We start from the raw sequence: 10,906 nt of genomic DNA, 5'->3' as shown, positions 1-10,906 counted from the left end.
GTAGTGTGGTGAAGTGTGAGTCTGAGTGTTGCAAAAGCACACAACAGAGGGGAAAAAAGCTTACAGAGGAGACATCATGTGGTTTCTGGTCTGTGAGGTTTCACAAGAGCAAACGTCTCTTGCTCACTCAGCACTAATAGATCTTTGCACTAAACCGCAGCTGAACCTGTGAGATAACCTTCACACAAACACACTTGCACACACTCTGGAGTAGAAAAACAACCTTAAAAATAAACTTGTGGCTGTACCATGGCACATGACAAGATGATAATTTGTGAGAAAGCGAAGAAAGATGAAACGAGCAAGTGAGAACTGATGTTTTTGTTACTTTGACCAAGGTGTGCGAGAAGTGAGTGAGTGCGTGCGTGCACATTTGTGGTGAAAGTACGACGCTTTTGTAAGAGGAACTGGTTTTGGTAGCCTCATTATTTCTGCCGACGCGATGATTCTCACGACCGCATCTTCTTTCCTTAAGAACAACGACGGCACTGATGCAACCAAGTTCAGACAATAAAAAGCACAGCAGAATAGTTTCAGAGATGCTGTGCTGATGTTATTTTGAGTTTTAAAAAAGCACAGAATGTGATTCTATATCAGATGCTAATCTATCTGAAATCAGTGGACAGGTCTATATGCAGTCATTTTGTATTGGCAGAATGAGTCAGATGATGCTCACGAAGACTTCAATGATACACAGTACATTACCATTAATACTGTCAGTGCCGGTCCTCCCTATAGGCAAACTACGCACAGTGTGTATAGGGCCACGAAGCACCAGAATGATTTCAAAGTCATTAGCAATGTAGTATATAACCACTTACTGTACACATTTTTTTTTATAACATACAAATATAAATGCGGATTTCATTTTAGTGGAGTCATGTGGAAATAATTTTTTTCTGATATTTAATGATTTATATTTATTTAATAACTGTTTTGGCTGTTTTGGTTATGGCTTCTAAACAAAGCTATTTGTCCGCAGCAGAGAAAAAGAAAGAAAATGTGCCAAAAACGAGGTAGGTATGTATTTTTGCAACATATTTCAATTCTTATTTAGGTTTCAACAGGGGCCCCTTCACAAAGTTTTGCTGAGGGCCCCCAGAAGTGAAGGACAGGCACTGAATACTGTCATTCAATGACATTTTTAGAGAGCTGTCCAGTCAGGATGCCAATTTATAGGCCAACCTGGAAGGCTAATTCACCATGGGTTCCCTTGGGAATTTCCTATGAGATTTTAGAAAGGCGGCAATGGATTTATGAGTAAAATTAGGTCTGTGGTTAATATTACTAGATGAGACTTTCACGTTTTGTTCCAGAACAAAAAATTACACATCAGTCAAATCTCAAACATGAAGCCATTGTGTGTGTGTGTGTGTGTGTGTGTGTGTGTGTGTGTGTCCTCTATATATGGACAGCAGTTGTAAGATTTGTTAAGCACGCAAACTCACATGTGGTACTTGCAGCCTTATAGCAATATGTCATACTTTTCCTCATCGACCATAAAGCTTAACCACCTAGAAAGTAACTGTTACATTGAAATAACATATAATATCAAGGTAAAAGAACAGCTGAGATAAATTGATGACCAGTGGATTGTGAAAAAGATCCAATCAAGACATTTGTGAATTTAACGATTTCCTAATCTAGTCTGATGAATTTGACAACACCCTCAATAGTTCAGACAGAAAACGTAAAAACTGTCCTGCGATGGTAAAGCAGTCAGTTGTTCTGGTTGCATGTAGTTATAAAACATCTGTTAGCCGCCACTGCTATGTTAAATTCTTCTTCTTTTTCAAAGAAAAATAAATAAATAAAATTATGACCCGTCACCTGACTGTGCACCTGAAACCAACTACCATGTCAAAAAACATGCCAACATGAGTAACTGAAAGCAAATTCTTTGCAAATATCCAAAATCTAAATTGATAATTTACCGCATGGTATGTGTTTAACAACAACTTATACAAATATATTTGTATTTGTATTGTGGAAATGTATTAAAGTATTTGACACAATGAATGTATTGTGCACAATCTCAATTTTAAAAATACAATTATACTACATTAATAGACCTGATGAGGTGATTGTGCTATTTTTCCATGGGCTCAAATTCCAATGTGGTTGTATAATGGAGATGTAAACCGTTTAATGCAAATTGCTGTCAAATAAGAAAAAGTGTAAAAAATGTCTTACATTTGGCTTTTATAAGGGTGAAACAAGCTTGCACATTTACCATTATTAATGAATATTGCTAAAATCACATTTATAATGATAATCATATACCTATTACCTAATCTATTTATCTACACTTATTCCTGACACTTTAATATTACGTCGTCTTAACTTCAATGAAGATGTTTATTTCATGTTCGCTCTTGTCTGCCTCTGTGTTTTACAAATGAGCACTGACTTGGAGAGCTGATGTAAAAGCATGAAAGAGAACGTTACAATACAGACAAGAAGAGAGAAAGAGTACGAGAGAAAGATTGAAAGAAGCCTGCAACTGCTCCATGATGAAATTTGTTGTAGACTAGCAGCAAGGGGGCCAAATTTCCATTGTGGAGTTAGTGGAGGATGAATCAGGGAGTGTAGCCCAGAGTGGTTGTCTTTCCCTAGGGTTGACATCCACACCTGCAGGGGCCTCAGCTGTGAGCTCCATCCTGCTGCTGTAGCCTAATCTCTTTAATCCAGAATTATCCCAGCAGCCATCCACTCACTCCATGCACACTTAATCCTCCCTAATCCCACCAACTCCACACTCACTCAGCCAGCTGCAGACACACCGCTATCCTTATCACTAGAAGGGAATTTGTGTATGTGTGTCAAGCTACTGTGATGCCTTGTATTATCAAATAGTACATGTCTACTTCTCAAAATACAGTGTTGTGGATGTGATTGGAGGAGTGAAACCTTTCTAACTAATTATCTGATTATTATCTGATGCATTAGCATCTATCTTTTTCTGATATGTATTAGTATCTATGCCAGTAGATGGCGAGAAGTGTCTGTCCTTATGAGTGAATCACTGAATCGAGTCAATGGAGAGGTTTGACAGAGCAGGCAGCTGGAACGAGAGCACACTATACGCTCCCGACATGAGCTTAGGCCAGTGGTTCTCAACCTGAGGCCCATCACAAATGCAAATGCGGCCCATGATATGCCGACCACATTTAAAAAATAAATTCCAGTTTTACCATTTATTTTTTAAATAGATTAAACAAATAAGTTTGAATCATAACATTTTTTTTTCATATTATAAAATCGTTTTGGTGATCATATATTATTTTCAGACATGCGCAGACATAGGCTACTATGTAGGCTACTAACGCAATTCCAGTTACAAGCGCGGGCTTTGGCAGAATTCTAATAGCATCAGTAGCCATTATTTTTTGCAAATTTAGGGATCAAAATGGACACATTTGTTATTAGAGGAGAAAAACTAAATGAAAAAGGAACATCAATGAGGAAACATGCAAACAAGAAGAGTCGTATAGCATCAGCAGCGAAGGTAGGAACATACTAGAAGAATGGAAGAATCAGTTTGCTGTCAAATAGTGAGATGGGCAGCCTTTCTGTTTGCTCTGTGGTACAGTACTTGGCATATGCAAAACCTACAATCAATGTCAAAAGACATGTGAATTCGATATGTTTGTCTGATGTACTTTAAAACGATAAAAATAACCGCTGCTGGAATGCGCCCAACTGGGCCGCGCTGGCGTATGTTGTGCGATGGATTGCTACGTGACAGAATCAGAGATGGTAATTACAATGCGCTCAATGTTGTTTGTTAAAATGTTGTTTGTAAAAAGAGTTGACTAACATTTACTTACGGCGTTTGTGTCCTCAAATTCTGTGATTGTTTGGTGACTATTATGATGCTGTTGAAGAGAGCTTATACAGTCATACTGAGTTAATTGCGACTTAAAGTGTTTGTATACAGTTTGTGTATGTTGTTAATTGAGCATTTAATTACTGTAATGCTAATGTCAGTAAGTTATTTTTTATTTGGTGGAATACATTATTCTCATTTTCTGTGACACACTGTGTCTCTTCTGTGTGTGCAACATCTAGGTATAATATTATTATCTGACAATACCATAACATTAAATCTGTTTAGCTTGCATTGACATCATATGTAAATTATATGTGGCCTTAATATATAATTATATATTAGACTTGCAATTGGACCATAGTGCGGCCCAATGTAAAAAGTTTGAGAACCACTGCCTTAGGCGTATACTCCGCATTAGGACGCAACACCATTTTTGACCAATCCAACGCAAATTGGATGCATTAGGAATGCACCTACAGCGCATGGAAGTCCACAACATGTTTCACTGATGCCAGCGCCAGCAGTAGGGCAGTTTTATAAGACAGCATCCTTAGATCCACGGATTCTAGCGGCTCAAGCGGAGGTTCACACATAGCCTCCAGAACTACAATAAGGTCCCATGACTGCACCATTGATTTTGTAATGGGTCTAAGACGCCTAGCCCCTTTAAGGAACTGAATGGAAAGCAGGTGCCATTAATGCCCTCATAACAAGCAGAAATTACCACCAAATACACTTTTATCTTGGAATGGGAGCAACATTCCTCCAACAAATCCTGCAAAAAAAAATCTAAAATATCCCCACAATCGGGCACTGATACGGCAATAAAGACATACGTCTGCACCAAGCTTCCAACACGTGTCACTTCAATGCATAAAACCCCCTTGTTGACAGTGCCCGACTCTGTATTGAGGCCATGACATTGATTGGGATCCCCGCTTCTATCCGATTCTCCCTCTCTCACGGATAGGCCAATAGAGACCACAGCTCCGGCCGGAGGTGCAGAATCTGCCCTCTGCCTGGGACAGCAGGTCCCTGTATAGGGGAAGACACTACGGCGTCCCTGACAGCAACGCCATGATGCTCATGTGCCATGTCTTCGCTGGCTAGCAAGGAGCAACCAAAATCAGTGACAGACCCGATCGAAGCACCCTGTCCAAGATGGGATGTATCAGTTCCACCGGCGGGAACGCATACAGCAGGGTCCTGGGCCATACAAGTGAAAGGGTGTCCACCCTCAGCAGGGCACTCCTGTCTGTGATCAAGAAATACAACTGGCAGTGTTTTTTTTTCTGCAGACCCAAAAAAAAATGCCACTCCCTGACCTACGGTCCCACCCATGGACAGCTAGTCTGCCCCACCATTTAGATGGCCCAGGACATGTACTGCCCTGAGTGATGCTAAATGTTCACTGCCCCATATCAAGAGCCAACTGAGTCAGACAGTTGAGAAAATCCTCTGCCCTCCGTGCCCTGACAGCATAGCTGTGTTATGCACTGAATCTTTTTCTAAAAGAAGATATGAAATCTGCTGACTGGAGAGCAGAAAGCTCTTTTTGAGATTTATTAAGAATTCCAGAGCTCGTAAATGGGAGACAAGGGCTTTTGTCTGTAACACTGCCTATTCCCTGCTGTCTGCAGCCAGGAACTGGTCATCCGAATAGGCCAATACTCATGTACTGATGACGAAGCTAACGCCGCCTATACACATTTTGTAAACCTCACTGACATGGGTGCCGTCGCTTCTGTGATCACTGTGCCTCAAGTGCATGCACCACTAAATGAGCCTTGTCTCTCCATTTCACTTTGCTGCCTTACTACTGTATGTCTGGGTAAGTAGAGATGAATGTGACTGGGTGGTTCTTGCTGATGAAGAAGTCAGACCACCCAACAATCATCCCAGCGGTGCCTCCAAATTTGAACTATATAAACATAAACAGCTTGTACTCAATATATTACACAAACACTACATATCACAGCATTTTCCTCCTCTGCTGGCACATGGCTGGATTGTGAGGATAGGGGTGAGAATCTTTTAGTACCTCATGATTCGATTCTTGATTCTCATTTGTTATTCAACTTTCGATTTTGAAATATCTATAGATTTGATTGAAGTTTACTGTTTTGTGTTACTTTTCTTATTTGACTGTGGTAGACAACTAAAAACTTTTGCAAATATAAAACTGGTAAATAAAATGAAAATAAATGAACAATAGGACAAATACAATAGTTTATTTTAATTAAAAAAATATTTTAATTTTTTTATTAAATAAACTAAGATTTTTAGGTAGAGTAGCCTAGTTTTAGTTAACATCTAGGCTATGTTTACACGGTAACGATCTGAAGGGAAAACGCAAAAGTGGCGTTCCGTTATCACTTTTTATTCTGCGTTTAGACGAGCATTATGAGGGGGAAATCTGCGTGCATATGGTGACGCAAAAGTGTGTGAAATTTGATGTAGTATGCACTCCAGGCGGCTAGGTGGCAATGTGAAGCACTGAAAGTGAAAGAGCCGCTGACACAGTTTTTCATGTTTAATACGGTAAAGCAGCTGTTTTAACCCTCGGTGCTCATTGCGTTTCGCTCAGAATTATTATTTTTCTTGTCAATGAAATTAATGCTAGATTTTAGTTTGATAATGTTTTGTTATTTTCCTGTACTGGTGCATGCCTGTGACGTAAACGCGTACGCGACGCCTTCACTGTCTAGCAGACTGTCTACCGTTTTTTTTACCCTTTAGACGGGAACGTGATGGTGGATCGTTTTTAAGATTTCCACTCTGGAGGGTGGTTTCACTTTTTTACGTTTTTAAGCCCCAAAAACGCTGTCGCCGTGTAAACGAAAGGCACATCCGATAAAATATTTTTACGTTTTCAACCACGAGCGTTCTACAGAATTTGAATAATCAAATGAAAATAAAACACTGTATAGTCTTCACTGTATGAATTATATATAAATTGATTCATAATAAAGATACAAAAGTGATTCAGTTAAAAGCAGTGTGAGATTTTTAGGCTGCTGTCCCTAAAAAACAAGTGCTAATACGGATCTAATATAATGTTACATATCCGATTTGCTCCCAACTGTTTTCGTTCAAGTAGGACATAACAGTTTATGTGAAAACTCCACACGAAGTGCATTTTGACATAGTTGTGAGTGTATTGGATCATTCAAGAGCAATAAGCTGTGAAAGTTACTGAAATTAGGAACGCCAGCATCTGAGAGGTGGCACCTGTGCTTGAGCTTTGGCTTGAGTTTTTTTTTTTTTATATGCGAATCAATTTTCCCCCACCCCTAAAGGTTAGTGGTTTTAATACATTTTGACCGTCTTGACAAATCATGAGGCATTGTATGCTGAATAGAAAGTTTCTTTCTTAATAACACCCTTAAAGCTGAACCCACTTTCTTACAGGGTCCTTTTTGCTGCCTCTGGACTGACATTCCTCCCCCTCATGCGGGCTATGGATCTGCCTGCCCCTCATTCCCTGCAGAGAAATATCTCTCAGATCCTTCTGACCCTGCCAGCTATTTAGGCTGTGTTTGCATCAGCCTAGCCCCACAAGCACTGGGCTTCGGCGCTGTTGCCGGCCTCTTGGCTGGTTGTGGTTGAGAAGATGGCACTGGTTTGCTAAATTTCCTCAGCATTGAACCCTTCAGAGATTCCGCTTGTGTTTTTGAGTCCTCAAACCGCGCCTGAAATGCGTCAAGACCCTCACCAAACAAGCCGGATGGGGAGATCGATGCACTGAGGAAAGCATTTCGATCTCGCTTGGGCAGGTTCCCAGGGTCAACCAAAGATGACGGTGATCCACCACAGTGCTGGCCATCACATGACCCAATGACACTAATGCAGAAATAGCCGGGTACGTCTGCAGCAAGGACATATTGCTCAATGCTCTAGCAGGCCTGATCACTATAAATCCTGCCAAGCTGTTTGTACAAGAAGCGGCATGGAACCGTTGGAAGAGCTGGGGTACCTGCAATGCACCAGATGTGGGGGAGTGGGGATGGGGAGATGACATGGTCTTCGGCCTAGTTATTTGTACAAGAACCGGTACGGATCCGTTTGAAGATTTGGGGTACCTGCAATGCACTGCCCTAGCTTTTTGTACAAGAACTGGCATGGACCCGTTGGAAGATTAGGGGTACCTACAATGCACCGGGCTTCGGCCTAGAAGCTATCAACTCTGCGATGCAATCTGGATAAAGCGACAGACGTGTTCTGACCATGGTTTGCACTGGAGATGGTTTACACTTCCCTTCCACCCGCCACCTCGGAGGACGAGGGGAAGCCAAGATTCGCCCCACTTGAGAAATGTTGAGAATTCCTCGCCCCCATCAAGCGAGATCGAGTCATCCTCACGACACTCGAAGTCCTGATCAAACTCAGGTGAAGTCAGAGGAACATTGTCGTGATCACTCAGACTCTCCTTGGCTTCCATACGACCGCCCCAGTGTGGAATAACGGAGCTGCTGCTGCCTTGTCCTTTCTCTTATTTCTTGTCACTGTCTGAGTTCTCTATAGGAGGCAAGCAAGATTGGATAAAAGAGAAGGTGAGAGACAGATCAGTGCCAATTCGTGTCATATATAAACAGGATGGAACAAGAAGATCTTCACCTTTCTTATTCTCACTTTAGCTCTTTCTGCTGGGATGACAGCTCATTACAATTTTACTTTTTGAATCAGCTGAGTGGAGTGTGACAAATCTGCACTTTGTGCACAGAACTCACTGCAAAACTAGAAATCAAAAGAATTTCTCCTTCTCACTATCACCCTTTATCTTCTTCCTTTACCTTAGAAAAAACATTTAAAAACAGTAATGAGGTATTGCTTAGTAAATCCCAAGTTAGTTGCTCATAGTGAATGTGATAAAAGCTCAATTACACTCTTAAAAAATAACCCTAAGTGTCATTTTACTGCAGGGCAAGCAACAACTTGTTTCATCCACTGTTGTTGTTTTGTTATTGAAATTCTATCCTCTGTATCCTCTATTCTATCCTCTGTATATTCTATCTGCTGTTTATTGTCATTATCATTATCACATCTCGGTTGATGAGAAAAACCACTCTTGGTAATTAGGTGATTAATTACTAAAGTGACCCAGTGTGTACTGGAGTACAGCAGATGTATAATGAGACACGTACTGTTTATTCATACCAGCGATGACAGGCGTTAGTGTCCTCTAATGGTCCATTTTATAATAGAGCTGCTTTCAATTGAAAGTCTGCTGCTGAGTTTATCAAACTACTTTCTCAATGAACATTGTTCATGTTGGAAAGACACTATTTAAATGCATATAGAAAATCTAATTGTGGCAGAATGGGTGTTAGTCTCGCTCTACTATTAATTGGTTAGGGTTTATTGTGTAAGCCCATCATGGCTAGAGGCAGAAGATATAGACCTGCCTTGTTGAGAATCGCGTCACAGAGTTAATGCCTTTTCCGGTCTCGCATGCAAGCTTCTTTGTTTGCTTGCTATGGTGTGTGGGAGAGTATCTGTACTGTTTTCCACAGTCAACCCGTTCGCAGCCCATTCACAGGTAGGAACAAGGTTCTTTGTGGCGTTTATATGGCACCATGGTTACATCTTTATGCCTTGTATTCTTTTTACAGCGTGTATGTTGATTTCTCTCTGGTCTGTTTCTTGCACGCTAGGTATGAAGTTTGTTTTTACTTGTGCATTGTGGTCTGATATTACATTTGTTTTAATTCTGAATGTGTTATTTCAGACGTACGGTGTATGCCGTTGATTGGTGGGGAGGATTCCATTCCCGGGGCTACCAGAGGCACGCTCGTTGTCTGCAGAGCACTTCTGTTTTGCTGCTGGCATTACGTAGATACTACTGTGTTATACAATTTGTGGTACCTTCATCATTTCGACACTGGTTTGAATCTTTTTGTCGACCCTGTAGCAGTGTGTGTAATAAATGGTTAGTGTTTCATGATCTGATGCGGTTTGTGGAAAAAGAAGATTGTTGCCCCGCTATGCTCTTTTAGTGTGTGTGTGTGTGTGTGTGTGTGTGTGTGTGTGTGTGTGTGTGTGTGTGTGTTGTAAGTTTCCAAAGAAGGTGTTGTTTTCTTTGTTTGTTTGCTTTGTAAATATTTTCTTTTCCTTTTCTTTTCTTTTAATGTTATTGGGTTTGTTTTTGATGCTGTGTTATGCCAAGTTGTGATACATTTTTTTGTATCTTGGTTGATATCTTGACATCTTTAAGGGTTATTTTGTGTATTTGTGGTTGTTAGTATTTATGTAGTATTTTCTTCTGTGATTTGTGTATTTAATGATTTCTTTGTATGTGTGTTCTGTCCATATTGTTGTTTTATCTTGTTAGGAGCTCAGAGTCTAGGAGCAAGGGGAGTTGACTTGTAGGTTTTGTCTTTTGTAATATGTGGTGTGTGTGTACTGGTGTGTGAAGGTTATGTAGTGATTTGGTTATTTCTTTTTTGTGGGTTGTTTTCTACTCATTTGAGTGTTGCAGTGTCCTTCGAGTCTCCCCCTGCTGGCAACCCGCAGCCCCATCTTTTTATTTATTTATTTTTTGTTTATTTCGTTTTTCTTGAATGCTGCCCTTGAAATGTATAATTGACTTTGTATTTTTATTGTTAATATTTGAAGTGTTTGTTTCTAATGCATTCTGTACTAGTCAGCACTTTACTAATCTTTAAATGTATTGCACTTTTTTTTGTTCTGTCTGTTTGTTTTTAAACCTGATTGTGATGTTCTGCAGTCATGATCCTATAAAGTTCTCTAATGATCATATCTGAGATGTTTGCACAGCAAGTCTCAATACCACCAAATGCTGAGGGGGTTTATCTTTCTCTTGTTCCTCTCAACCTGTGCTTTAAGAAAGTAAAAAATACCATCACTGTTAAAAGTAGCTCTCATTTAAAGGGATAGTTAATCTAAAAGTGAAAATTGTGTTAATTACTCACCCTCATGTTGTATGACTGTATGAGGTCCAGTATGACTTTCTTCTGTGGAACACAAAAGAAGATATTTTGGGGAAAAAATAAAAAAAAGTATCATACAATAAAAGGCAATTAGGTCCAATGTTGTTTTGGACCCCATACACTC

The 10,906-nt window shown here is 40.1% G+C and overlaps 1 long non-coding RNA gene across 1 annotated transcript; it reads right to left on the bottom strand.

Moving 5' to 3' along the window:
- Positions 1-7,427: 7,427 nt before the first annotated feature.
- On the bottom strand, positions 7,428-10,658 carry LOC306987670. Its single transcript, XR_013795226.1, has 3 exons — positions 10,623-10,658; positions 8,450-8,625; positions 7,428-8,350 (listed from the first exon to the last, which is right to left on the bottom strand). It is a non-coding gene; the product is annotated as an uncharacterized lncRNA (long non-coding RNA).
- Positions 10,659-10,906: the final 248 nt, after the last annotated feature.

This window comes from Phoxinus phoxinus, assembly GCF_949152265.1.
Source record: "Phoxinus phoxinus genome assembly, chromosome: 2".
In the NCBI taxonomy this organism is placed as follows: domain Eukaryota; kingdom Metazoa; phylum Chordata; class Actinopteri; order Cypriniformes; family Leuciscidae; genus Phoxinus; species Phoxinus phoxinus.
Note: the sequence above shows the minus strand (reverse complement) of the source record. Positions and strands in the feature narration are given on the sequence as shown.